This window comes from Oncorhynchus keta, chromosome 18, assembly GCF_023373465.1.
Source record: "Oncorhynchus keta strain PuntledgeMale-10-30-2019 chromosome 18, Oket_V2, whole genome shotgun sequence".
NCBI classification, from domain to species: domain Eukaryota; kingdom Metazoa; phylum Chordata; class Actinopteri; order Salmoniformes; family Salmonidae; genus Oncorhynchus; species Oncorhynchus keta.
Genome location: NC_068438.1, coordinates 8,309,736 through 8,335,943, shown reverse-complemented (window position 1 = coordinate 8,335,943; position 26,208 = coordinate 8,309,736). Strand labels below are relative to the sequence as shown.

The following is a 26,208-nucleotide window of genomic DNA, read 5'->3' as shown; positions in this document are numbered from 1 at the left end:
ATGATAACTAACCTGAGCAACAGTATACAAGGCATATTGACATTTGAGAGAGACATACAGCGAGGCATACAGTAATCACAGGTGTTGAATTGGGAAAGCTAGCTAAAACAGTGGGTGAGACAACAGCTAATCAGCTAGCATAACAACAGCAGGTAAAATGGCATTGACAAGGCAACGGAGCCGACAGATAAAACAAACAAGCAGAATGGAGTACCGTGATTAATGGACAGTCCAGCGTGGATCAGCTATGTAGCCAAGTGATTAGAGTCCAGGGGCAGCTATAATGACATAGCGCCCCCATAGGTTGAAGAGGTTAACAAGAAGTGTATCTTTCATTTGGTGTATTGCACCTGCTAATGTATTTTTGAATTTCGCGCACTGCCTTTTCAGCGGAATGTGCCGCTAGCGGAACCCCTAGCCTGTTACTCCTACCCCCTACTTTTTCGAACATTCTGTTAAAAATCGCGCAACATTTCAGCGCCCTGCTACTCATGCCAGGAATATAGTATATGCATATGATTAGTATGTGTGGATAGAAAACACTCAGACGTTTATAAAACTGGTTAAATCACGGCTGTGATTATAACAGAACGTGCTTTTCATCGAAAAGCGCAGGAAAATATGATCACTGAAAATGGGAAAATATATCCATGCGCCACTTGAACGTGTTGTTGAATGGGAACCACGTTAAATGGGGCCGAGGTTGCAATACCTACAGCTTCCACACGATATCAACAGTCTTGTCATTTGCCTACGATTTGTTTCTTGGTCAAACGGACACAAGGCAGCGCATTTCTTCCGGTCTCCGACCGGATATTTTGGTTGAGATTTACCCGGACATTATTTCAAGACGTACAGCTATAGAATATACATCGCCTCGTGATCAATTTGATAGATTATTAACGTTTACTAATACCTAAAGTTGCATTACAAAAGCATTTCGAAGTGTTTTGTGAAAGTTTATCGTCAACTTTTTTAATTTAAAAAAATTACGTTGCGTTAAAAAACAATGTTTTTTTCCTTGATCACACAGTCTTCATAGATCGATATCTAGGCTATATATGGACCGATTTAAACGAAAAAAAGACCCAATAGTGATGTTTATGGGACATCTAGGAGTGCCAACAAAGAAGATTGTCAAAGGTAATGAATGTTTTATATTTTATTTGTGCGTTTTGTGTAGCGCCGACTATGCTAATTATTTCGTTTACATCCCCTGCGGGTCTTTTGGGGTGTTACATGCTATCAGATAATAGCTTCTCATGCTTTCGCCGAAAAGCATTTTAAAAATCTGACTTGTTGGCTGGATTCACAACGAGTGTAGCTTTAATTCAGTACCCTGCATGTGTATTTTAATGAACGTTTGAGTTTTAACGAGTGCTATTAGCATTTAGCGTATTCGCATTTGCATTTCCAGATGTCTAGATGGGACGCCTGCGTGTCGGGTAGGAGTAAGAGGTTAACGTTGTGTTATGCTAATGAGCTTGCGGATAGATTTACACAGTCCTGGATACAGGTTTTTTTCGTAGCTAAACGTGACGCAGAAAACGGAGTGATTTGTCCTAAACAAATAATCTTTCAGGAAAAACTGAACATTTGCTATCTGAGAGTCTCCTCATTGAAAACATCCGAAGTTCTTCAAAGGTAAATTATTTTATTTGAATGCTTTTCTGGTTTTTGTGAAAATGTTGCCTGCTGAATGCTAATGCTAAATGCTATGCTAGCTATCAATACTGTTACACAAATGCTTGTTTTGCAATGGTTGAGAAGCATATTTTGAAAATCTGAGATGACAGTGTTGTTAACAAAAGGCTAAGCTTGAGAGCAAATAGATTAATTTCATTTCATTTGCGATTTTCATGAATAGTTAACGTTGCGTTATGGAAATGAGCATAAGGCTGTAGTCACGATACCGGATCCGGGATGGCTTGACGCAAGAAGTTAATCTACCAATCATGTCCGATTTCAAAAAGGCTTTACAGCAAAAGCACAACATATGTTAGGTCAGAGCCTAGTCACAAAAAGACACACAGCCATCTTTCCAGCCAAAGAGAGGAGTCACACAAAGCAGAAATATAGATAAAATTAATCACTAACCTTTGATGATCTTCATCAGATGACATTCATTGGACATCATTTTACACAATACATGTATGTTTTGTTCGATAAAGTGCATATTTATATAAAAAAATCTCAGTTTACATTGGCACGTTACATTCAGTAATGTTTTGCTTTCAAAACATCCTGTGATTTTGCAGAGAGCCACATCAATTTACAGAAATACTGTTAATAAACATTGATAAAAGATACAACTATTATTCACAGAATTAAAGATAGACTTCTCTTTTATGCAACCGCTGTGTCAGATTTCAAAAAAACTTTATGTAAAAAGCAAACCATGCAATAATCTGAGTACGACGCACAACCAACCTATCAAGCAATACAGATATCCGCCATGTTGGAGGCAACAGAAGTCAGAAAAAGCATTATAAATATTCACTTACCTTTGATGATCTTCATCAGAATACACTCCCAGGAATCCCAGTTCCCCAATAAATGTTTGATTTGTTTGATGAAGTTCATCTTTATGTCCAAATACCTCATTTTTGTTAGCGCGTTCAGCCCAGTAATCCAAATTCATGACGCACGAACAGACAAAGTCAAAAGGTTCCGTTGCAGTCCGTAGAAACATGTCAAACGATGTATAGAATCAATCTTTAGGATGTTTTTAACATAAATCTTCAATAATGTTCCATCCGGAGAATTCCTTTTATCTTCAGAAATGCAATGGAACTCAAGCTAACTCTCACATGAACGTGCGTCACGAGCTCATGGCACTCTGCCAAACCACTGACTCATTCAGCTCCCATTCCCCCCTCCTTCACAATAGAATCATCAGACAAGGTTCTAAAGACTGTTGACATCTAGTGGAAGCCTTGGGAAGTGCAATTTTACCCCATAGACACTGTATATTTGATAAGCCAAGTTGGAAAAACTACAAACCTCAGATTTCCCACTTCCTGGTTGGATTTTTCTCAGGTTTTCACCTACCATGTTATACCCACAGATATCTTTCAAACAGTTTTAGAAACTTCAGAGTGTTTCTTATCCAAATATCCAAATAATATGCATATATTAGCTTTTCATCCAAACATGAAAATGCTGCCCCCTATCCCAAACAGGATAACAGGATTTCTATTCATCTTTTGTTGTTGTTGAGACATACAGAAATCAATTTCTGGTCTTGGGAGGACAACAAAAAATGTACCTTCTTGACCTTGGCTCTACGCATGCAGAGCCCCAAATCATACAGTGTCTGCCAATGTTGCTCTCGTCTGTAATTCCTGATATGCTTCTCCTGAGATTGTTGCATTTTGTTTTACCATACAATATGTATCCAGGGTAAAGAGTGTAACTTGACAGTAACTTATCATCTTTATTGCTCCAGGTGAGAGATTCCTGAAACATAAATCGAACACTTGCCATGTATGTAGTGCAATACACACACATGTGAATACTGGATGACTCATATTCCCAACATAGGAGACCTACTGTAGTAGTGACTAACCAAAGTACATTGATTTTCAATTGCTTGCATGCATTGGTCAAAACTGTATGTGGACCAAACTGTGAATAATTTCTTTGCTTTCACACAAAATGCATTCAATGACCACATTCTTCGAAATCCATTACCTTTTTTCTCATTCATACTCCACCACCTGCAAAACTATATAGTTGCAGCACATGTTTTCAAATGCAAACACACTGTTTCCAAAATGGTTAAAAACACATTCAAAACAGAATGATGGCAAATGTATTGCATTTCTGTAACCAGATTGAAACACGTTGAACATTTTAGCAGAATAGTTCATCATTCCAAACACAGCTGATTGCAATTTCAGCTGAAAGCCTAACCAAGTGTCCTGTTTTTAGTCTCTTTAACAAACAGACAAAAGAGGATGGCTTCGGAATGATTTAGTTTGGAAACATGGATCAAGGAAGACAGGTTGGTGGGGAAAGAAGAGTGGCAGGGAGAGGGAGACTGCGTGGAGGATAAAGGAGAGGAAGACCAAGAGCGGTGGTCTCTGATAAGGGCCACAATTATTGACCATGTTGTAAACTATGGTCTCTCTTTGAGAGAGGCCAGTTGAAGGGTGCAACCAAATCTGCAGCGTTCAACAGTTGCATCAATAGTACAAATTTTCCGGCAAAACAACAGGTGAGATGTGCATCCTTCAATGATAATTGAACTACATATTACAGTACAATACAGCATGTTCACATTTTTATGAATATTATCAGATGCGCAGGAAATTGCCATTGTTGACATAGTAATTGGCAACAATGCAAGAAAACTGTGGGACGTTCGGTACAGAGTGCTGGCAGACAATATCACTTTTGGGAATGCGAATATGGTCAGCACAATGACACTTGACAGAGTCCTAGTACACTTTGAGAGAAACAGTGAATGTGTGAAAGAACTCTGGTATCAATATGTCTGTTCAATAACCAAACAGGGTTCATACACATCTATGCATAATGTAAAGCACTGTAAAAGTGTGGATTTACTGTATTTTAGAGAGGAATGGAGATGGAAGCCAGGCAAACTGCACATACATTCATCTTTGTGGGTTAAGCTGGATTCAACCTGACAAAAATACACCGCAGGGGAAGAAATGTGATTGGACAGAGAGTAACCGTGGATGTCCCTGGACAGAGAGCAACTCTGGACGCCCCAGGCCAGAGAGGAGCTAACATAACAATGTGTGCAGCACTGTCCAATGATGGTTTACTGTTACACAAACCACTCATTGGCCACTACAATACAGAGAGGCTCAGTTATTGTCTGGATGACCTGCATGATCAACTTGTGCCAGTGGAGGAGAGGGGGGCAAGAAACTCACCTCTCCTGTCGCAGTCACAGACTTGTTTGCTGCACATCCCAGGATGTCAGTACTGTTCCTGCCGCCATACCCCACCTTCCTAAACCCCATAGAGGAGTTTTTCTCTGCGTGGAGGTGGAAGGTTTATGACCACCTTTATGACCAGATGTCCTTACAGGATGCCATGAATGCGGGGTGCGGAGACACTTCTCCTGAAGACTGCCAGGGTTGAATTAGACATTCCAGAAGATATTTTCCAAGATGAATCACCAGAGAAGACATAAGATGTGATGTTGATGAGAACTTGTGGCCAAATACAGGAGAGAGGGAGAACTAGAGCCCTCACAGTACTCTACAGTATGAGTGATTAGGGTTGCAGGGTAGCATTCCAGACATTAGAGACTGTAACGTTCTTTGCTTCACGGAAACATGGCTCACTCGAGAGACGCTAACGGAATCGGTGCAGCCAGCTGATTTCTTCACGCATCGCGCCGACAGAAACAAACATCTTTCTGATAAGAAGAGGGGCGGGGGCGTATGCCTTGTGATTAACGAGACGTGGTGTGACCACAACAACATACATGAACTCAAGTCCTTCTGTTCACCTGACTTAGAATTCCTCACAATCAAATGTCGTCCGCATTATCTACCAAGAGAATTCTCTTCGATTATAATCACAGACGTATATATTCCCCCCCAAGCAGACACATCGTTGGCCCTGAACTAACTTTATTTGACTATTTGCAAACTGGAAACCACATATCCTGAGGCTGCATTCATTGTAGCTGGGGATTTTAACAAGGCTAATCTGAAAACAAGAACCCCTAAATTGTATCAGCATATCGATTGCGCAACCAGGGCTGGTAAAACCTTGGATCATTGCTATTCTAACTTCTGCGACACATATAAAGCCCTCCCCCGCCCTCCTTTCGGAGGGCGGGGGAGGGCTCCATTTTGTTGCTCCCTGCCTACAGACAGAAACTAAAACAAGAAGCTCCCGCACTCAGGTCTATTCAACGCTGGTCCGACCAATCTTATTCCACGCTTCAAAACTGCTTCGATCAGGTGGACTGGGATATGTTCCGCATTGCGTCCAACAACAACATTGCCGAACATGCTGATTCCGTGAACGAGTTCATTAGAAAGTGCATTGATGATGTCGTTCCCATAGCAAAGATTAAAAGAATTCCCAAATCAAAAACTATGGACTGCTGGCAGCATTCGCGTGAAACTGAAAGCGTGGACCACTGCTTTTAACCAGGGAAAGGTAACTGGAAACATAACCGAATACAAACAGTGTAGCTATTCCCTCCGAAAGGCAATCAAACAAGCTAAGTGTCAGTATAGAGACAAAGTAGAGTCACAATTCAATGGCTCAGACACAAGAGGTATGTGGCAGGGTCTACAGTCAATCACGGATTACAAAAAAAAAACAGCCCGTCACGGACCAGGATGTCTTGCTCCCAGGCAGACAAAGTAATTTTTTTGCCCGCTTTGAGGACAATACAGTGCCACTGACACGGCCCGCAACCAAAACCTGTGGACTCTCCTTCACTGCAGCCGACGTGAGGAAAAGATTTAAACGTTTTAACCCACGCAAGGCTGCAGGCCCAGACGGCATCCCCAGCCGCGTCATCAGAGCATGTGCAGACCAGCTGGCTGGTGATTGCGGACATATTCATTCAATCAATCCTTATCCCAGTCTGCTGTTCCCACATGCTTCAAGAGGGCCACCATTGTCCCTGTTCCCAAGAAAGTTAAGGTAACTAAGCTAAACGACTACCGCCCCGTAGCACTCACTTCCGTCATCATGAAGTGCTTTGATAGACTAGTCAAGGACCATATCACCTCCACCCTACCTGACACCCTAGACCCACTCCAATTTGCTTACCACCCAAATAGGTCCACAGACGATGCAATCTCAACCACACTGCACACTGCCCTAACCCATCTGGACAAGAGGAATACCTACGTGAGAATACTGTTCATCGACTACAGCTCAGCATTTAACACCATAGTACCCCCCAAACTCGGTGTTCAGCTCGAGACCCTGGGTCTCGACCCCGCCCTGTGCAACTGGGTACTGGACTTCCTGGCGGGCCGCCCCCAGGTGGTGAAGGTAGGTAACAACATCACCACCGCGCTGATCCTCAACACTGGGGCCCTACAAGGGTGCGTTCTGATCCATCTCCTGTACTCCCTGTTCACCCATGACTGCGTGGCCATGCACGCCTCCAACTCAATCATCAAGTTTGCGGACGACACTACAGTGATTGGCTTGATTACCAACAACGATGAGACGGCCTACAGGGAGGAGGTGAGGGCCCTTGGAGTGTGGTGTCAGGAAAATAACCTCACACTCAACGTCAACAAAACAAAGGAGATAATTGTGGACTTCAGGAAACAGCAGAGGGAGCACCCCCCCATCCACATCGAGGGGACAGTAGTGGAGAGGGTAGTAAGTTTTAAGTTCCTCGGCGTACACATCACAGACAAACTGAATTGGTCCACCCACACAGACAGCGTTGTGAAGAAGGCGCAGCAGCGCCTCTTCAACCTCAGGTGGCTGAAGAAATTTGGCTTGTCACCAAAAGCACTCACAAACTTCTACAGATGCACAATCGAGAGCATCCTGTCGGGCTCTATCACCGCCTGGTACAGCAACTGCTCCGCCCACAATCGAAAGGCTCTCCAGAGGGTCTGCACAACGCATCACCGGGGGCAAACTACCTGCCCTCCAGGACACCTAAACCACCCGATGTCACAGGAAGGCCATAAAGATCATCAAGGACAACAAGGACAACAACCACCCGAGCCACTGCCTGTTCACGCCGCTATCATCCAGAAGGCGAGGTTAGTACAGGTGCATCAAAGCAGGGACCGAGAGACTGAAAAACAGCTTCTATCTCAAGGCCATCAGACTGTTAAACAGCCACCACTAACGTTGAGTGGCTGCTGCCAACACACTGACTCAACTCCAGCCACTTTAATAATGGGAATTGATGGAAATTGATGGAAAATGTATCACTAGCTACTTTAAACAATGCTATTTAATATAATGTTTACATACCCTACATTACTCATCTCATATGTATATACTGTACTCGATACCATCTACTGCATCTTACCTATGCCGCTCTGTACCATCACTCATTCATATATCTTTATGTACATATTCTTTATCCCTTTACACTTGTGTGTATAAGGTAGTAGTTTTGGAATTGTTAGGTTAGATTACTCGTTGGTTATTACTGCATTGTCGGAACTAGAAGTACAAGCATTTCGCTACACTCGCATTAACATCTGCTAACCATGTGTATGTGACAAATACATTTGATTTGATTTGATTATACTACACATGTTGTTGAGAACTAGAACCCTCACAGTAATCTACAGTATGAGTGATTATACTACACATGTTGATGAGAACTAGAACCCTCACAGTAATGTACAGTATGAGTGATTATACTATACATGTCACGACTTCCGCCGAGGTTGGCTCCCCTGCCTGTTCGGTCAGTGCTCGGCGGTCGTCGTCACCGGCCTACTAGCCGCCACCGATCCCTTTTCCTTTTTCTGTTTGTTTTGTCTTATTAGTTGCCCCTGTGTCCTATTGTGTTTGCCTGATGGGCGTCCTTATTTAAGGCTTGTAAACCCGCCCTTGTTTTGTGTGGGATTATTCTTGTGTTACGTGTTGTGTTGTTGGGTGTGTTCGTGCTCCGGACTGGGTACCCTGTGTTTTGGGTTGGTCCGTAATTTTCGCCCCTGTGTTTGGGCATTGTATTTTGGTGCCACATTAAAGTGCACTTCTCCCTTGGAACTCTCCGCTCTCTGCGCCTGATTCTTACCTCACCTAGTCCCGCGTGATAATACATGTTGTTGATGCTTTTTGTTGTTGTAATTATTATTGCAGCCCTGGAATTTCAGGGATTTGTTTCAACTTTTTGTTTTTCACAAGTAAATTACTACATGCAAAGATATAGAAAAATTAAAGGCTGTTGAAGCAAATTGCTGCATTTATTATTCATTCTTGTTACATATATTTTAGTACAGTCAGTAAAGTGAAAAGGTGTTATTCTTATTCTATAATGTGAAACATCATTCAAACTTCAAAGAGTTCATAATTTATGTAATGCTCCCTGTTGTTCGTGTTTTTTTACGTCAGTGTGTTATGAGTGACAATGTACGCTTTCTGAGTGAGAATTGTTGCCAGTGTTCTGGTCGAACGAGCTTATTCTGAGACATGTATGAAGTGTTTTTGGTGGTCTGAGTGAGTTTTGGAGGTGAGATTAACTGTTTGGACAAGATGCATGTTGTTAAAGCAGACTGTGTGAAGGGTTTTGAAAAAGTGGCTTCAATATTGACCGATGCTTGTTAGCAATTGGAGAAAAAAAACTGTAAGAGGAGTAGACACATGGCAAATAGCATGATTAACTCTAGCAACTGATTGAAAACTCTGATTGAGCTATTATAACCCTCTGCGTGTCTCCACAGCCTTGGTACACCCCACATTGATGTGTTGTCGACTCCCCATGTGCCAGGATCTCAAGAGTGAGTTAGTTAGTCCACAGCAGGTAACATAACTACTGAATATCTACCTGCAGAGACAGTTCTCCTCCAGAGTTGCAGCTCCATTGAATCTAAAGGGCAGCCTGACTTCTATTCTGAAATTGTTTTGCAGGGTGGCCTACATAGCTCTATCTGTGTGCTGTGTGCTGTTGCTGGGCAGGGGGAGCCATTTTCCTCAGGTTCCAGTGCATGATGGGAAACAGTGGTTGGCGCCAGACAGTGTCAGTGCCCAGTAGCAATCTAATCACTCTAGTCTCAGCGGGGAGCTCAGCCACCACAGCCACTCTGGATGGACTCAGGCTGCAGGTAGTAAAAGGCTGCTTTACCCCACCCACCACCTGATCAATGAGTGCTAAGGTTCAGGAAAGAGAAGGAAAGTCTGGCTGTGTGTGTGTGTGTGTGTGTGTGTGTGTGTGTGTGTGTGTGTGTGTGTGTGTGTGTGTGTGTGTGTGTGTGTGTGTGTGTGTGTGTGTGTGTGTGTGTGTGTGTGTGTGTGTGTGTGTGTGTGTGTGTGTGTGTGAGAGAGACATGGGAGTGCAATGCTGAGCTGAGAGGATGGGGAGGGAGGAGATGGGAAATGGAAGTGTGATGTTTTTAAGTAAAATATATTTGCCATCAGGTATTGATCAAGTGATCAATTGAAGCAATTAACGGTTGAATCAAGTTTGCTGAGCCACCGTTATTCACTCCTCACAACACTCAACGCACGATGCATTGCAGAGCCTCATGTGAAAAAATGAACGAGGGTCCCTTTCATTGGGAATAGATCAAGTGCAGAATTACAAGAGGGATGCAGCTCTCCCACTCCAAAGACTCAAGGCTCACACCGACTGGTTATGTTGTGTTCTCTCTGACACATGGACTACTCTTTGGCCCTAAGAGAAAAATAGGGCTAGGAGAAGACATATGCCTTATCTGTGAGAGAGAGGGTGAGAAAGAGAGAGGTAGAGAGATAGTGAGAGAGAGAGAGAGAGAGAGAGAGAGAGAACGATAGAGGGAGAGAGAGAGGGCGTGTGTGTTTGCTTGCGTGCATGCTTGCTTCTCTCTATTCAGCTCATCTCCTTTTTATTGAATTAAAAAAGCAGATGTAGTAAAAAGTTGATTTTAATTACCCTGGGCATTATTTCACTGGACTGCTATTCAGAGGTATTAAAATTCTCCACAGTAATTAGCCAGCAGAGTAAATTGATATGTAAGATATTAAATCAATGATAATTTCATAGTGAGCACATTATATGTGAAATGGCTGTAGTGCAAGTCTGCTAGCTAGATTAATAAGATTCCATTTTTTTTAGGTGTGGTAAAAGTTTCATTTACGCCACAAACTATAATGCCACACAACCCAGAGCTTTGGCAATAAACTCTTTTCATCCAATACCCTTTATCCTTTTGTTTCGGATTTGAAATGATCTGAGAAGCTCAAGAATGGGGGAATATCAGTCCTGGGAGACACAAATGAGTGATTAGCACTTGACAGGCTGCGGGTCATGTCAAAGTGTTGACAAAGTGACGTTAGAAAATGAATGGTTTCTGAGATGTGAGCGAGAAGCTCAGAATTCTCAGTCACTCTATCTCCTGTCCTCAATCTCAGGCTATTTGAATGTATTGTGCCTTTGGATATTGAAGCAGGAATGAGCAATGGATATGCCATTACATTTCCTTGTCACCGAGATGAGATTGAAAACTGCATTCCGACACACACAGGAAGAATATGACGCACTCTGAAGCAAAGCTAGAATGATGTGAGTGGAACTAACATTAACTACAAATGTGATCAGAATGTTATTAAACAGGGGGATATCAATTTACGATGACACTGTTCTTGCAATAAAATGGCAAAATCGCCCTCTAGTGGCCTCATGGGTGGAATGTCATACTTTCATAATTAACCCTTTGACGCGTACGAACACACGGTTGTGATCACTCCACAGTAGTCCCTGCAGCGTATGCTCAAACCAGTGTGCTTAGAACACTTATTTAGAACCTCCAGTTACGATTGACACAACAATCTGGTGGTGTGCGGGCTGTGCTTTGGCAAAGTGGGTGGGGTTATATACTTCCTGTTTGGCCCTGTCCGGGGGTGTCCTCGAATGGGGCCACAGTGTCTCCTGAACCCTCCTGTCTCAGCCTCCAGTATTTATGCTGCAGTAGTTTGTGTCGGGGGGCTAGGGTCAGTTTGTTATATCTGGAGTACTTCTCCTGTCCTATTCGGTGTCCTGTGTGAATCTAAGTGTGCGTTCTCTAATTCTCTCCTTCTTTCTTTCTCTCTCTCGGAGGACCTGAGCCCTAGGACCATGCCCCAGGACTACCTGACATGATGGCTCCTCGCTGTCCCCAGTCCACCTCGCCATGCTGCTGCTCCAGTTTCAACTGTTCTGCCTTACTATTATTTGACCATGCTGGTCATTTATGAACATTTGAACATCTTGGCCATGTTCTGTTATAATCTCCACCCGGCACAGCCAGAAGAGGACTGGCCACCCCACATATGCTCTCTCTAATTCTCTCTTTCTTTCTCTCTCTCTCTCGGAGGACCTGAGCCCAAGGACCGCGCCCCAGGACGACCTGACATGATGACTCCTTGCTGTCCCCAGTCCACCTGACTGTGCTGCTGCTCCAGTTTCAACTGTTCTGCCTTGTTATTATTCGACCATGCTGGTCATTTATGAACATTTGAACATCTTGGTCATGTTCTGTTATCTCCACCCGGCACAGCCAGAAGAGGACTGGCCACCCCACATAGCCTGGTTCCTCTCTAGGTTTCTTCCTAGGTTTTGGCCTTTCTAGGGAGTTTTTCCTAGCCACCGTGCTTCTACACCTGCATTGCTTGCTGTTTGGGGTTTTAGGCTGGGTTTCTGTACAGCACTTTGAGATATCAGCTGATGTACGAAGGGCTATATAAATCAAATTTGATTGATTGATTGATTGAATCTGCGTTTGAGCTGGCCACACATTTTTTTTCACAGAGACATATTTTGCACAAACACAGTCTTTACAACATTATGCCCTCAATGTGAGCAACTTATTTTTGATCTGACAGACGTTTACGTGACAACCAGAATGCATTGTCCCCTATGATGTCAACAAACATGGCGTCACACATATCTGGCAATTAGCTTCACTTTAACTATTTTGTTTTATTTCATGATAGCGTAATAAGAGACTTACTTGCACTCATGTCCAAAGTTATTATTAGTTGTGAAGGCAATGAGGGCGCCTGCTGGAAAATGTTCAGGGGAGGAAAAAGTTTGTGCTTGGGCTCTTGTCGAAGAGAGAAGTTTGTCCTGCTCAGTAATGCCTCAAATGTAAATTGAGTCATTACAGTGAAATGGGCTACTCCTGCGGGAATTTATGAGGGGATGGACACCCCTCAATTTAAAATGTTGTTATAAAATAAAACTTGCTAGAAAATTATTTGAAATTGACAAGTTGAAACAGCCTACAAATAATTAGCAGTATAATTAGCAGCAACAATTCGATTTTAGAATGGTGAATGCATTCTGACAGCACACGGATAAAAAACACGCTGTGGCGACCATGAGAGATATTTGGAACTCAGAAATGTCAAATGATTGTGTTATATTTCAGTCTTGATGTATATAAAGTGTAATATTGGGACGCAAACTCAAAATATAATACATTTAAACTATATCTGACATGGTACAAGTGTCTTATTTTTTTATGCCCATAACCATGTGTGTGAGGTGTATACTTTTGTTTCAAAGCAGATTTGTTTAAGACTACCAATAATATAATAAAATAATAATAATAATAATAATAATATATGCCATTTAGCAGACGCTTTTATCCAAATCGACTTACAGTCATGTGTGCATACATTCTACGTATGGGTGGTCCCGGGAATCGAACCCACTACCCTGGCGTTACAAGCGCCATGCTCTACCAACTGAGCTACAGAAGGACTACCAAGAAACACTCTGTATGACCCTGATTTAGCCCACTGCAGTAAAAGGTTGATGAAATAAGGGAGAAGCACGACTCTATGGCGTGAATAGAACCTTGATGTCCAGAGACTGGCACGTTAGCAAGAAAGCTAGCTCTTTTGGGTGAGTGGTAATTGTGCTTATCAACGCCACAGTCATTACAATAGAATGGGGTTAGTGTGTAATGTTAATGCAGTATGAAAAACTGAACCATCTCTGGTTACTATGCTGCTGTAGCTGGCAAACAACACACATCTGTCTGCACATACATATGCATACACACGAGATATTCAATAATCCAGTCGTTTTTAGAAGGCCTAATATATTTTGTTCTGGCTGAAATGAGACTTCATGGCTAATTGCTTCTCTTTCCAGGTGTCTGCTCCTACATGACTGGGCCACTGTGCTATTAAACAGGCTCATTAAAACCTCATGTAGTATCAAGCCTCTCTCCACCTGGATGTGATCGCCTTCGGCTGCTCATCTCCAGACCTTTGCCATTATACAGTGCATTCGGGAAGTTGCGGCCTTATTCTTATATGGATGAAATCGTTTTTTTCCTACACAGAATACCCCATAATTTTTTTTTTTTTACCTTTATTTAACAAGGCAAGTCAGTTAAGAACACATTCTTATTTTCAATGACGGCCTGGGAACAGTGGGTTAACTGCCTGTTCAGGGGCAGAACGACAGATTTGTACCTTGTCAGCTCGGGGGTTTGAACTTGCAACCTTCCGGTTACTAGTCCAACGCTCTAACCACTAGGCTACGCTGCCGCCCCAAAGGTTTTAAGAAGTTTGCACTTTTTTTTTAAACACTGAAATATAACATTTACATAAGTATTCAGATCCTTTACTCAGTACTTTGTTGAAGCACCTTTGGCAGTGATTACAGCCTTGAGTCTTCCCAGGTATGACACTACATGCTTGGCACATCTGTATTTGGGGAGTTTCTTCAATTCTTCTCTGCAGATCCTCAAGCTGTCTCAGGTTGGACAGAGAGAGTTGCTGCACAACTATTTTCAGGTCTCTCCAGAGATGTTCAATCGGGTTCAAGTCCAGGGTCTGGCCACTCAAGGACATTCAGAGATTTGTCCCGAAGCCACTCCTGCATTGTCTTGGCTGTGTGCTTAGGGTCATTGTCCTGTTGGAAGGTCAATATTCTCCCCAGTCTGAGTCCTGAATGCACTGGAGCAGATTTTCATCAAGGTTCTCTCTGTACTTTGCTCCGTTCAACTTTCCCTCGATCCTGGTCTCCCAGTCCCTGCCACTGACAAACATCTCCACAGCATGATGCTGCAACCACTATGCTTCACCGTAGGGATGGTGTCAGGTTTCCTACAGACGTGACGCTTCGCAATTAGGCCAAATACTTCAATATTGGATTCATCAGACCAGAAAATCTGAGAGTCCTTTAGGTGCCATTTTGAAAACTCCAAGTGGGCTGTCGTGTGCCTTTTACTGAGGCGGCCTGAATGGTGGAGTGCTGCAGAGATGGTGTCCTTCTGGAAGGTTCTTCCATCTCCAAAAAGGAACTCTAGACCTCTGTCAGAGTGACAATCGGGTTCTTGGTCACATCTCTGACCAAGGCCCTTCTTCCCCGATTGCTCAGTTTGGCTGGGTGGCCAGCTCTGGGAAGAGTCTTGGTGGTTCCAAATTCTTCAATTTAAGAGTGATGGAGGCCACTGTGTTTTTTGGGACCTTCAATTCTGCAGACATTGTTTGGTACCCTTCCTCAGATTTGTGCCTCGCCACAATCCTGTCCCGGAGCTCTACGGACAATTCCTTCGACCTCATGGCTTGGCTTTTGCTTTTGACATGCACTGTCCACTGTGGGACCTGATATACACAGGTGTTTGCCTTTCCAAATCATGTCCAATAAAAATAATTTACCACAGGTGGACTCCAAACAGGTTCGCTTTGTCATTTTAGGGTATTGTGTGTAGATTGGTGAGAAATAAAAAATATTGAATACATTTCAAAATAAGGTAATGTAACAAAATGTGGAAAAAGTCAAGGGGTATGAATACTTTCCCGAATGCACTGTAAAGTATGTAGAAGGCAGGTACGACTATTGTAGGTGTGCACTCCCCTCACATGGAACACACATTCATGTTCTATTAGTCTGAGAACAAATTTGATTGCACAATAGATCCTGGCCATGTTTCCAAACAATCAAAGCAAACATATTCCACATAAGAAAACACTGTGATGAGGTATAATGGGGATTAAACAATGCAGGGTACCACAGCGCTCCTCTACTGTCCACAATGGACAATGTACCTCTCCAGTTTCATAGCCACATATTGATGAAAGTCATTGATCGGAAAAAGGAGTCAATTTGCCTAGCTGGTGCATTAGGCCGGCGCTATACTGCAGCGTTAAGGATCTGTATATTGGACCTGCGGCTATAGTCTCTAGACTAGTCTGTGTTAGTGGGTCTAACTGGTATCCTTAGAGATCATGACCATGATGGTCTGCTGGGGTAGGATGAGGGTCAGGAGGAGGATCACTGACCTTTATCCTGCAGGCTCTCACAGGGGAAGCGAGAGGAGAAAATAGGGTGTCCTCTTGTTCATTAGCCAGAGTAGCCATTTGTCCACGTCTTGGCGTAATAGTGAGACTACCTCCCGGGCCACTGGAGCCCTGCTGATGGTTGGCGGCGGTTGAGAATGGAAGCATCAATCAGGTCTATAGGGCCCTATCATGGTCCCATCGTCCTCCTACTAGGCCGACACGGAGTGACACCGCAGGGACGGCCCTACCTTGTTTTGTCTACCGTTGACCTGGCTCTAAGTGGGAGGATGGAGCATGGAGAACCAAGCAACGTCGGACTAAGAGCACCTTAGAAAATGGTTGACAGAGGAAGCACGGGAGAGGAATGCGTATTGCTTATAGTACATGCATGGTCAAGTAGACACATTGGTAAAAGATTATCTCACACATTACACATTTTTGATCTCGCATTGATCCTCGTCCAAAAGAAGGTCACAAAAGAAGACAAAAGCAGTTTAGATTGAACAGCATATCAACCTTTCATCAACCAACCAGTAGGGACTTGACAATCCATGTATTTCCATTGACTATTTCTGAGTAATTTCTAATGGATAACGAGGCTGTTAGCCAGCAATAAAGGCAGACAGCTCAAGAGAGTATTATCCTCCACATTAATCTTCCCTCTGCAGATCTTAGACACCTCGATTGCCTCTGGTGGAAATTTGATCTGGAGGGCTGTGCCCGCTGTTGTGATTTACGAGCTGGAGGGAAAGGTAATCATGACCTCTCTTCCACACCCAGTGTCTTGTCTCCTCGCTGATTACTCTCTGATGTACAATTTCAGCAATGATCGTGTTATTGTTTTGATTTCTTGCCATCGAGAATCTCCTTCAACCAGGGGTGACCGACCCGTCATTGCATTCACCTTTAGATCAACAGCCTATTTACTGAGTACTTTCACTGTTGCCAGCTCATATCATCACAAAACACACCTTTGTAATGGATGCAACACCATTATCTTCTGTAATGATGTCTACCATGGCCTATTTCAGAATGCATAAAAACTAAGCTTGTCGGCTCCAGACACTGACTAATGCGGGTCGTAACCCACGCTACGGGAGAGTATGGGGATGTGTGCACATTGACGCTTAGAGCTTAGTGTTTAAAAAAAACTCAGTCCCACTTTAAACAAACAACTACTGTATTCATAGAGGTTTTGGAGCCGGAGCTGCCGTGTCACATTTTATACAGCGAGACAAACATACATTATTTGTGAAGAATGTGTCATGAGTCATGCTCTCTAAATCCTTTTATAACTAGCTGTTTGTTTAAGTTATGACCAAATGCTCCAACCTCTCCAATATTGTACATTAAGGGGAAAGAAAGAGGGAAGGAGGATGGTCGAGGTGAAACTGATGGCTGAGCTCGGCAGCCATGCTCAGTAAGAGTGAGGGTGGAATCAATGGTGGAGGAGACTACTGAGGGTCAGTGGGCAGCTAGATCACAACAGAACAGCCAGCAGCCCTGAGGAGGTATTGAGGGCCTGCCAGCTCACTGAGAAAGGCTAGCAAGGCCTCGCTGCATGTGGATCAAACCGTCATCAAAAGGGGATTAGGACCAAAGCTGTGGTGGTGATGGCCACACACCTTAATTCACATATGATTGTAGACCTGATGGACAGACAGTTCAACTAATCCATAAGTTATACCATATTCAAGGACATCCTGAATATCTGAGAGTAAGCCTTTGTTTGAAAGCAAAACATTATACATACTGTATAATTTCATTACACATTTGTTATAGAATTTATTTCCATTAAGCAATTGCAGGGCACCACTCTAACCAATCATGAGGCATAAATAAATATACTGTACAAACAATGATACAGAAACTCTTTTCCCATCTGCATTGGGATTTCCAGCAAATGTAACCTACACATCATTAGTAGTTAATGACCTCACATTTATGCATGTATAGTTTTTATAGGGCAGCAGTTAGCCTAGCGGTTAGTGTGTAGGGCCAGTAATGGAAAGGTCCCCGGTTTGAATACCTTAGCTGACAAAGTGAAAATTTGTCGATGTGCCCTTGAGCAAGGCACTTAACCCTAATTTGCTCCAGGGGTGCCGTACTACTATGGCTGTAAAACAACACATTTCACTGCACCTATCCGGTGCCACCCCATAGATCTTGGTTTACGCATTCATTTCATGCCTATTGCAGATGGGAAATGCCACCCTTTCTGCATAACTTCTGCCCACATTTGAAGAAACACAGCCCACGTTGCACTGAACAAAAACCATAAGAGTTCATCAACTCGACTAGGCTACTGAGTGGGGCCCGTACATTTCCTCTATAACAGTCCCAAAAGAGGATTACACTGGCCCAAAACAATGAGAAAATAAACCCTAGCCAATTACAACAGTACAGTATGGGCTGCAGCCGCAATGCTGTAGATTTGAGGTTCACACAGAGTCTATTTTTATCTTAATGCTGACAGCAACCATCCCACTGTTCATACAACGGTGATCGAGATAATTGGGTGCCATTTATCCACGGTCTCTCGCAAAGACTTAGACATTTTCCACAGTGATGCCTTATAGAGCAATGATGGTAGCAACAGAATGCAATCTATACATTTTCTCTCCTTGCAATTCCCCATTTCAAATCTGGATAGCGCCCCAGCATGGGGACACTCTTTACAGGAGTTGAATCAGAGTGCGACATTTACAAACCCTGAAAGAAGGGAGGAAACTTAAACAAGTGAGTGCAGCTATTTCAGGTTTATTTCCATGTGGGGTAGTTCCGACCAGTTATTTAACATGTGCCTAGTCTTCAGCTTTGACGGAATGAAGGGAAGGCTGGGAGAATCTCCCTTGAGCTATCGCTGCGTGTGTATTGTGTTTGACAGCTTGCTGGATGCCAGACTCTATGGATCAAAGCAGCCTGTAACAGTGACGCTAATCCATTACAACCTGATCTGCCTCACATAAAAGCAAGACTTGGGCCCTGTTAGGTTACCTTCTCACTGACTCCAACTTCACAGCTGGCTCAAATGGTATCAGACACAACAGGACTGCACAGCTCTCACTTATCACACTGTGGGATAGTCAAGTGCATGAACCATTGTTGAGTTGGACTGGGGAGGTGTGGTCTTGACTGGGGAGGGAACGAAGAGAGAGAGCGGATCCATACGACTCAGAATGTCTATTCTACCATAATGGGCTACTATGTTCTAATTCTCACCCTACTGACAGAGAGCCCGGTCTGGGCAAGGCACAGAACACCAGACAGCCTGGAGTAGCCATGTACAAATGCATTTTGGTTGGCACCAGCCATGTCCACCTAATCTCACCCATGGGCTACTGGTTGGAACACACACACACACACACACACACACACACACACACACACACACACACACACACACACACACACACACACACACACACACACACACACACACACACACACACACACACACATACAAGCCCACAAACAAACACACATGCACACGCATACATGTGCACACACGCACACTGCTAGAAATGTGAATGTGTCAACATGTTTTTTTTTTTTCTGAGCTACAGCAATACATAAACAATAACCTAGACACAAACAAACACACACACACACACACACACACACACACATACAAGCCCACAAACACACATGCACACGCATACATGTGCACACACGCACACTGCTAGAAATGTGAATGTGTCACATGTTTTTTCAGCTACAGCAATACATAAACAATAACCACACACACACACACACACACACACACACACACACACACACACACACACACACACACACACACACACACACACACACACACACACACACACACACACACACACACACACACACACAGTTCAGTCTCTCCCCAAGGAGGCACAAACTCTAACACCAGGCAGCAAAAAGCGGTCTTCAGCTATTGACTAGTCAAAAAAGGCATCTGGGCTTTTTATGAGGTTTACAATGAAACCTGCAGATTGCACAAATGAAATCATAGACCATATGAATGAAAAAAACTCAGTTTAATTGTTTTATTATAGGCCCATCTTGTGTCTATTAGTCTACAGGGTCTGAATATTATTGAGAGCCTTTCAAATTCAGTTCACCATAGTCATCCTCTATGCCACATACAAACACATCCACATTTGGCACTAGAATAGGCCACCACAGGTGCTCGCTGGCCTAGAGGCAAGGCTGTTACAATGCAGACTAAAATGCTAATTAGTGCACGTTAGACACACGTCATATTTCAGAAAGGCTATCAGATTTGTGTCAGATTTGACCTTCGAATTGAACAACGCCCTAATCGCTGATGCATGAAGATGGGTGATTCAGCTGTGTTTTAATGACATTGTAGCCTAGATAGAAGCATACTCACTACATGTCGTACATGAGAGTATGTAGGCTAGGTGCTGAGTGGCTTTGTGTCTGTGTGTGAGGCCGTCTCTGTGAGAATAAGTGCGTGGGTGTGAAGTGATATAAAGTAGAGCACCTTGTAATGTTCCATATGACCGTTATCGTTGCATACACATCGCCTCAGTCACTGTTATCTATTGTCTCTCGTTAGTTTATGCAGCAGATAACGAATATACTAATGACTATTCATTTGATCATGATGCAGCGTAAAATACATTATATCAGCGCCCTCCAGCTCTCAAAACCGTGAAGTTTCAAGGATACCGTTTGGGGAGCTGCCCATTGTACTGAGAGTCAGTACATACAGCCAATCCGTCTGGTGAATTCAACGTTAACATTTAGAGAGCTGGCCATGGTGCTGAAAAGTATCACCCAGCCACTTCGGCCAGCGGAAAATAATCCTAGTTCTGATTTCAGTGTAGCCTTACCAACCACATCCCTTGCTGTTTCTTTCGCCCCTAATCAGTATTATGCAGGACTATATAGCTATTCACTGTAAGAATGTTGATGACACAGAAGCAAATATCCCTAAAATGCGTGCTCATTCCAACAGAGCTAACGCATTCCAGTGTGGTCAGAATTGCAGGCAGCTCTGGCAACCACCAAGCACAAATTTCGTAAATGACACCAATTAGGCCTAAACATGTTTTAGTGTTTCTCTCACTTTTGTATACAATTGAGATTGCATGAAATATGTTGCATTGATAACGTAAATATGCTATACAAAACACACATTAACATACTTATGCATTATTGGTTAGAGTGGACAAATAGGCTATATTTAATCAAATTAATGTCAAATATTAGAATGCATATGTTGGCACAATGATGGCGTTGCAGGCTATCATCAGCAGGGCATGTCGGTAATTCTTCAACTAATAAAAATGCAGCAACGTTCAAGGAGGGCTGTTCTCGTTGCGAAATTGCATCCCAAGTCGCAGAAACCGACGTTTAATGGTCGAACACATTTTAAATAGGGTTAATGCATGATCGATTAGCCTACCTTTTTGGTTTGAGCCCTCTCTCCGGTCCCTCAAAGTCGAAAGATCCCGCTGTCGTTACGCACGGTGCCTGGCGATCAGCGTCCAACTTTGCGCTTCTGTCCTCTCACAGAGGGATCCGCTCTTGCCCAGGATGAAACTGAGGCGGCGGAGGGTTGCTCTATAGCAGCGCCAGTCGGGCAGCGCAGGGAAATGTCTTAGCTCGAAAAGACGCACACCCAGACAGGAGACAAGCTTCAGGTACCGCCAACGGTCACAGGTATAGCAAACACTTACTGGAAAACACACAGGAATATCAAATCTATAATTGAAATACTGGAAGGCTACTACTATAAGGTGGTTTTAGTCAATCTCTTCGGTTTCATCTGTGCTGGGTAGCAATGCCTCTTCCCACCTTTGTTGCAATGCACAATGTCATTGACTAACATGCTAATCACATGTATCCATTGGTCCCTGGCACGACGTTATTTTGAAACCTGATGTTTTCCGTTCCCCCAAATATCCAAGAAATCATACAATTGTTAGAAACACACTCCAGTGAATTGAAACAGACCGTACGTTTATCCAAAAACAATCACTCGTGCATTTTGGAGAAAGATTATGCAGTAACCTTTAACTTTGTCCAAAATACAAGGTGCAGGCGTGTCCAGCGTTGCTCCAAAATCCATAGCTGGGTTCCTACAACCTCCTACAAACCCAACATGTTTTATCCATATATTGAAAATAAAACAATAGCCTATAATGTGAAGGAATATCCTTTATCAAGGAATTACAGAGCTGTCGCTTGATATACGTCTCAATTAGGTTATTGGGTGAATGACAAACGACGGTGAATGATTTACTCGACAATTCGCCCGGATGGCTCCTGTGGATCACCCCTAGGTGAGCGAGCGGGTGGAGATGCAATCTCAGCTCGAGACTTGCAGCGGCACGCCCAGTCCGATGTCCTTCTTCCCCAATCCCTCCAGCGAATATTTTCCGCGTCGCTCTCTGTAGGCCTACTTTCTGACCAAGTAAGTAGCTTGCAGAGAGAAACTCATCTTATCCACCTCCATGTCTTCATGTGAATACCTTGAATTTAGTTAAAAGATCTGTTGCATTGTGCCTCGTTGGGAATGTCATGTAATAGGTTTCACTAAAACATCAGATGCAGTGAGGGAGGGAAACGGAGCTGTGCACAGGAGGGAGGGAGCGATGCACTCACTGCTGTCTATGCACTTGTGAATTTAAATGCATTCAATTCAGCTTTTTAATGTGTAGCCTTAATAATGATCTCAGTCCCGAATGATTATAAATCATGATGTTTCCTTGGTCCTTGTAGGCCCTCCCCAAGATGTGATTCTGATTATTAGGCCCAGGCTACATCACTGTCATCATATATCTCTAATTGTTATTAATACCATTACATTAAATCTGTAATATTTCTTTATTCTATTTATAGGCCTGGCAAGGGGTACCATGTCTCACCCAGGAGAGGTTGGCACAGGAGGCTAGATTATTTCCAAGGTGCAGGATTTGGTGAATAAAGTTGTAGAAAGTAGCTCAATCATGGACTAATGCAGTGCTCAAGACCAAATATGTGCAGATAGAAATACTTCTCAGATCTTTTATTTCATCTCATGAAACATGGGACCAGCACTTCACATGTTGCGTTGTATATATGCAATGAACAAAATTATAAACCCAACATGTGAAGTGCTGTTTCATGAGTTGAAATAAACGATCTGGGGAGTATTTCTGTGGGGGAAAATAACGTCTGAATGGTTTGGCCTGGCTCCCCAGTGGGTGGGCCTGGCCCCTAAGTTGGTGGGCCCTGCCTGGCCCACACATGGCTGTCTCCCTGCCCAGTCATGTGAAATCCATAGATTAGGGTCTAATACAATTTTTTCAATTGACTGATTTCCTTATATGATCTGTAACTCATCAACATATTAGAAATTGTTGCATGTTGCATTTATATTTTTGATCGGTGTATATTTATTATATATATATATTTTTTTACAAGAAAAGACACTTTCGGCACAGTGTCACTTTGCACTTAGCGAGTGGTAAGAATACATTGACTTAAGTCATCCCAAACTTGACATAACATAGCCTACCATATACATGTCCGTTTCCCTACTTCTCATCAGAAGAGAGAAACCAATTGACTTAAAGGCACAGTGCAGTCAAAAACCAGATTTGCTTTTGTTTTATAAAGATTTCCACACTGTGTGGTTGGACTAATACTCTGAAAGTATGATAATCCCCTTTTATTGTTAGAGCTATTTAAAAAGACTGCCTGAAATTTCACCCTGTTTTGGTGGAATGGAGTTTTGGTCTGCCTGGTGTTAGTTAATAGATCGATACAAACGAACGTTCCAAACCTCTCTGCCAATAACAAACAGCTAGTTTTAAGATTTCCCATCTCAACTCAGACCACTCCCAGATAGCCCTAGACACATTCTTGCTTGAGGAATTGCTCTTTTGACCATTGTAATTAAACACAATCACAGTAGGGTATTTAATTGTTACCCAGACATTCTTTGATAGTGAGACAAAAACAGCCGCATTGGACATTTAAATAGCCTCTGTGTCAGGAAGTCCTCGTTAGTGGAATATGCTCTCACCACATATAAACAGCTGGCGTCAGACAAGAATGTTATCGCCATTTGTCCCCTTACAGGTTGGCACAAATCAACTGAATACATACATTTGTGCCTGACAAACGGAAACAAGCAAGTGTCAGGAAATAAAAACATTACAATAAACCTTATTGTGCGAATTAAAAACTTGTCTCAAAAGTAAACCCGTCCACGACCCTGCCCCTTGCTGCATCAACAATGGATATACAGTGGGGCAAAAAAGTATTTCGTCAGCCAACAATTGTGCAAGTTCTCCCACTTAAAAATATGAGAGAGGCCTGTACTTTTCATCATAGATACACTTCAACTATGACAGACAAAATGAGAAAAAGAAATCCAGAAAATCACATTGTAGGATTTTTAATGAATTTATTTGCAAATTATGGTGGAAAATAAGTATTTGGTCAATAACAAAATCTCAATACTTTGTTATATACCCTTTGTTGGCAATGACAGAGGTCAAACGTTTTCTGTAAGTCTTCACAAGGTTTTCAGACACTGTTGCTGGTATTTTCGCCCATTCCTCCATGCAGATCTCCTCTAGAGCAGTGATGTTTTGGGTCTGTTGCTGGGCAACAGAGACTTTCAACTCCCTCCAAAGATTTTCTATGGGGTTGAGATCTGGAGACTGGCTAGGCCACTCCAGGACCTTGAAATGCTTCTTACGAAGCCAGTCCTTCGTTGCCCAGACGGTGTGTTTGGGATCATTGTCATGCTGAAAGACCCAGCCACGTTACATCTTCAATGCCCTTGCTGATGGAAGGAGGTTTTCACTCAAAATCTCACGATACATGACCCCATTCATTCTTTCCTTTACACGGATCAGTCGTTCTGGTCCCTTTGCAGAAAAACAGCCCCATAGCATGATGTTTCCACCCCCATGCGTCACAGTAGGTATGGTGTTCTTTGGATGCAACTCAGCATTCTTTGTCCTCCAAACACGACTAGTTGAGTTTTTACCCAAAAGTTATATTTTGGTTTCATCTGACCATATGACATTCTCTCAATCTTCTTCTGGATCATCCAAATGCTCTCTAGCAAACTTCAGACGGGCCTGGACATGTACTGGCTTAAGCAGGGGGACACGTCTGGCACTGCAGGATTTGAGTCCCTGGCGGCGTAGTGTGTTACTGATGGTAGGCTTTGTTACTTTGGTCCCAGCTCTCTGCAGATCATTCACTAGGTCCCCCCGTGTGGTTCTGGGATTTTTGACCCCACGGGGTGAGATCTTGCGTGTATCCCCAGATCGAGGGAGATTATCAGTGGTCTTGTATGTCTTCCATTTCTTAATAATTTCTCCCACAGTTGATTTCTTCAAACCAAGCTGCTTACCTATTGCAGATTCAGTCTTCCCAGCCTGGTGCAGGTCTACAATTTAGTTTCTGGTGTCCTTTGACAGCTCTTTGGTCTTGGCCATAGTGGAGTTTGGAGTGTGACTGTTTGAGGTTGTGGACAGGTGTCTTTTATACTGATAACAAGTTCAAACAGGTGCCATTAATACAGGTAACGAGTGGAGGACAGAGGAGCCTCTTAAAGAGGAAGTTACAGGTCTGTGGGAGCCAGAAATCTTGCTTGTTTGTCGGTGACCAAATACTTATTTTCCACCATAATTTGAAAATAAATTCATTAAAAGTCCTACAATGTGATTTTCTGGATTTTTTTTCAAATTTTGTCTGTCATAGTTGAAGTGTACCTATGATGGAAATTACAGGCCTCTCTCATCTTTTTATGTGGGAGAACATGCACAATTGGTGGCTGACTAAATACTTTTTTGCCCCACTGTACTTATTCCCAATTTATCTTCTTAATCCTCAATTAACATATATAAAAAAGATCCCCATTTTATCCGGCTGTTTAAGCTACAAATATATTTAGTTGTTGTTGTTGTTGTTGCATGGGCTGCATATCAATTCACCGAATCCACCTATGTCGGCCTTCTGCAGTTGTGGTGGAAAGTGGCAGAGCTACAGCGTTATTTATCAGACCATGAGACATTCCAAAAATCGAAAAATTCAAAAATTCTCATGAAAATATCTGTGGTGTCAGAACAGACTAATTTGAACACCGGTACAGGTTTCCAAAATGAATGGAAGTATAGAAGTAGTTTTCTGCCAACAAAATATACAGTATCTCCTAAATATAGGATAGACACTTCAAACCCATATTCCTTATGATTTCATTTTTGGCTGTCTGGTTCATCATTTATAAATGTGTTATTCAATGCAATTCTATGGGCTAAAGTAGTAAAGGCCAAA

General features: G+C 42.9%; 1 protein-coding gene across 1 annotated transcript in view; it reads right to left on the bottom strand.

The window, feature by feature from the left end:
- LOC118396819 (leucine-rich repeat and fibronectin type III domain-containing protein 1-like protein) overlaps positions 1 to 22,476 on the bottom strand; it is a 147,913-nt gene extending 125,437 nt beyond the window's left edge. Inside the window, exon 1 of the mRNA XM_052467328.1 lies at positions 21,332 to 22,476. The gene's annotated coding sequence lies outside the window, so the exon portion shown is untranslated. The remainder of the gene's footprint in view (positions 1 to 21,331) is intronic.
- Between the last annotated feature and the right edge of the window lie 3,732 nt (positions 22,477 to 26,208).